The sequence below is a fragment of the Sander vitreus genome, chromosome 15, assembly GCF_031162955.1.
Source record: "Sander vitreus isolate 19-12246 chromosome 15, sanVit1, whole genome shotgun sequence".
NCBI lineage: Eukaryota > Metazoa > Chordata > Actinopteri > Perciformes > Percidae > Sander > Sander vitreus.
The window spans coordinates 14,408,913-14,413,280 of NC_135869.1; positions in this window are offsets into that span (position 1 = coordinate 14,408,913).

Below are 4,368 nucleotides of genomic sequence, written 5' to 3' on the forward strand. Positions count from 1 at the left end.
GCTGGCGCTGGATCCCTTCATTCTCTTCTAAGGGCCTGGAATAGTCGCTAAATCAGATTGATATAGATTGAATTCTTACCCTGCCTATTGTGAACAACCATTTGTATTCATGAAATCAAAGAATTTACCTCTGAGATGAGCATCTAATGTATCAGTACATATACTGGAGGCTGAAGTGTTGATAACATGAAGCAATAATACCCGATCGCATTTCCATCTCACCTTTCATCTGAGAATCTTAAAGCCCTTTACTTTGTGTGGAGATAACTGATCCTCTGCCAATACAATGCACACCACAGTAATTGCAGCGGGGAGATGAGGATTCATCAATTCTTTTTTTTTTTTTTAAATTACAGCAATGTGGTCCTGACAATGGATTTAATACCTGTAAATGGAACTTACGTTTTTTTTTTTTTTTTAATCATCTACTCAGCATGGCTTGCATTTTAGCTGCATATAACCATTTCCTTCAGGACACTGAAGAGGCGTATTTTGTAATATTAGGAATGAAAACGATTGAATTTTCATTGGCTTTAGTGAAACACATTTTTTTCTGTGTTTATTTGCAGTAAAATGCAGGAATGAGCATTTTGATCTTGTTGTTGACATTTTCTGTGATCAAGGTTTAACTCAGCAAAGTTTAAAACATATTGCCCCACTTTTTAAATGATGGAATATTATGTAGTAACATTCATTGAAATTTGCAAATGTGCAAAAATGCAAGAGGAATGATAACTCTGCATTAAATCAAGAAATCACTGTTGATACACTGTATTAGCATCAGTGCTTTGGAGCCCTGACTAGTAATTGTTGGCAGGCCTTAAAAGTTACAAGGCTTGCAGTCCATCAGGCTGTTGGCCACATTGTTTTAATCTGTTGTTGCCATATCCAGAAAAAAAAATGCTTCAGCTGTTCTATCAATTCAACAAAATGGCTTAATGGAAAACTGGCATTGTTTCATTGTGCCATCTATGGCATAATAACATATGTGATGCTGCTGCCTCTGGTAATTGTCATATGCATGTTCATATGTTACTCTATACAGAGAAAATAAAAAGGGGGGGGGGGGCTCTTCAGCTGTTGGAGCTCTCAGTGCAGATATTGCACAAAGCATTGTGATGAGGGATATTGGGAGACCCTATTTGATTTCATTAGAAGGAAAAATTAGATGAAAGTCTTGATCTCAGAGGACACTTAGCAGTGCCTCTGGCAAATTGACAGACATAATGCTGTTTGATTTGCAACCAAACTGAACAGCTGAGTGTTTGGTTAAACAAACAATATTCCATTTATTGATAAAAAAAAGAAGTGGAATATAACATGATAAAAAAATGGCACAATATTTAATATTTTCTGTGGTGTAATGTTTTTCCATTGTAACACGGCATGTGTATGTCTATAATGACATATGATGATAATATGATTTCACAGCACGTCTAAGCCGATATCATATTTTGTCTATTTAACAATTATAGATATAGTCTTGCCGTGGTCATTGTGACAATTTATAATCACTTGAAAACTTTTAAAACATTTTTTCTTTCATTTGTCTGTCACAGTATTGCAAAGCTATCTTATATTTAAGAAGATTCTATACATGACCTTCAAAATGACAGTAAAAAGAATAATGACCATTTCTGCATGAATAATACAAATTCAATAATCATTCTTTACTTATCGTTGCACTGAAACAATTGTTGCAGCCTTTCCTGTTCTCAATATCACTTTGATGTCGTACATTTTTAAACTAATGGCCCATCCTATGCATAGTGGCCTTTTGATGAAGACAATTGTGCCTTTTTGCACAATTACAGATCACATTTGCCAGCCCCTGCCAGCCCTTACACACAGATTTGTTTTCACATGGTGTTCTGGTCTGAGTGGCTGTCAGGGTCTTCTTTATTCATCCGTAGCTGACAATCATACTTTATTGAGAATGGAAAAGTGACGGCTAATTGATTTTACAGTGATACCGATGGAGAGACAATGAATGTGCCATCAATTCAATCCGCTATTTAATGGTTCCAATTTAGTCTGTAAATGCTCACTAAACTAATTTTACTGGGTGCAGCAATCTGAAAAGCTATCATATCTCTAATCTTCTCCTATATATTCATAAGGAAAAGGGAATTTAGTCAATTCCAAGGTGTGGAGATGATCTGTTAGTGCAGTGTAAATGTTTAGAACGCGGCAATTGAGTTCATTTATAAGGATATGAAAAGTTTTATTGGCAGGGTCAGTGGAGTGGAACTGTTGGATAATAGGTAGTTACCGAGAAGTGTTTGAAGGCTATGAAGCATAGCGATGTAGGGAATAAAATGCCGGGACATACCGTAATCGGAAGCTAAACTGAAATTCTGAAACGGCACGGCTGTTAGATTCCCACTGATAAAAGGTTCAGTGGCAGAGGCCATTGGTATTCAACCATCTATTTATTTTCCTCTGTGCAAGCTCTTCAATTTTGGCCAAAAGTGGGAAGCAGTGAGCCGCATATGCCAATGTGGTGTGAGATGGTGATGTGGATGCAATGGGCTCTATTTTTTCCATCAGAGCGTTTCCCAAACCCAATCATCATCGGATATGGCTTTGCTTCGCAAAGAGAACAGGATGTTAATATGACTATTCTCTCAATAAAGGGGGAATACACAGTAGTCTTTTAAAGATGAGTTCATTCAATTCACAACACAAGTCAGTGCCCATCATTGTGACCCCAATACTTCCTTCACTTCTTCTGTCACCCCCTTTCTTTTTAGCCCCATCTCCTTATTTATCTCACACACACACAATACACACCAGCATATACACACATATTTTAGCCCTCTCTCTTCTTTTCTCTATTTCTACCCACTTCCTCCTTTTCTCAAAGGTTTTACCTTTGTTACATCTTTGCCAGAATTGCTTTTTTTGTTTAAGTAGGCTGCATGCATTTAAGGTCAACAGCCACACATTTCTTTAAATTCAGTCTCCTTTGCTATGGGTATTGTGTAACCTGGATAGATTTCAGCTGGGACGTCTCTGATTACATCTTGTCACTATGGAGAGATCCCATCCGCAACCCCCCAGAGTGTCATGCTTTGCTCAATAGCAAAGACCATTCCCACCCCGCAGCTGTTTGTTTACGAGCTGCCGTTTAGACATCCATTTAGGCTATTTTAGCAGTAATGTATGTTAGCCTAAATAGACGGAATCTGCGTTACAGAATTGTTGTTAGTCTATTATCCAAATCAAGGCCTAAGATGAGATCCCCTGTTGACTTTGCAACAAAAAAAACCTGAGATGATGATTATTTTTTTGTTATCATACATGTTAATAAAGTGGTGAAGACATGTTGAATGATGTCTCAGTGGATGTGCACAGTACAGCTAACGCTGGCAATTAGTCTAGAGGAGAGTATTGTGTGTATGTGAGAGATGTTGGTGTCAGAGCTTCATGATTAGTTTACGGTGATATTCCTTTTGGGGATAGGAGCCCTACATGCATGCATGTTCCCATGAGGAAGAAATGTAAATATACTAGATATATTGTTAGAGACAACACTTCCACCTATAGCAAGCCTTATTGAGTCCCTCTATGAAATATTGATGAAAACCATTTTTTTCACTATTTCACAAGCTCCACTTCATAAGTCAATCATTTCTTGCATAGCAGTGACATAGATGATGGGTCAACAAATATTCTTCTTTTTTTTTTTAATAGATACATAAAAAAAAACATGGACTGCATTTACAAAGTAATGTGAGTATTTTTAAGTTTAATGTGTAATCCTGCACAACATATTGCAGCTTGCCTTTGGTAATTTCACTGAGGTGCAAAATCATTTCTTTATTCATGAATTAAAATTGGAAATGTAATAGGCTCTTCTTTCTTTTTGAGGGACTTGAATAACATATCCATTATGAAATCAGCTCTTTAGTTTCTGTGTTGTGGATTACTTTTATCTTGGCAGACATAAATTATGGAACTCTGCTCTCTGAGGTAATTGCCTAAAATATATTCATTGTCCCATTCTTTTCAGCCATATTCTTGCAACATTTCTCCCATAGCTTTGATCTCAACCCAAATATTTTCATTTTCTCATGATTTTAACACAAGATTATCAAGACTGCATATGAAACTTTAATTTTTTATTTCTGTCATTTTTTTTTCTCACTGGGGCAGTTGTCTGCTCTATTTGTCCAGCATGATTTGCACAGGTTTATGTGAGCCAGTGTAACTTGGAAAGCGGCCTACAGTTTGTTGATGAGAGCAATGGCACCATGAGCTGAGTTAGAGGGCTGCTGTTGCCAAATGAGGATGCTGCGACAGAGGCAGGGAAAATACCTTTAATCCCTGACAAACAAGCATCTTTGGCTACGAGTGGTTTTTGTG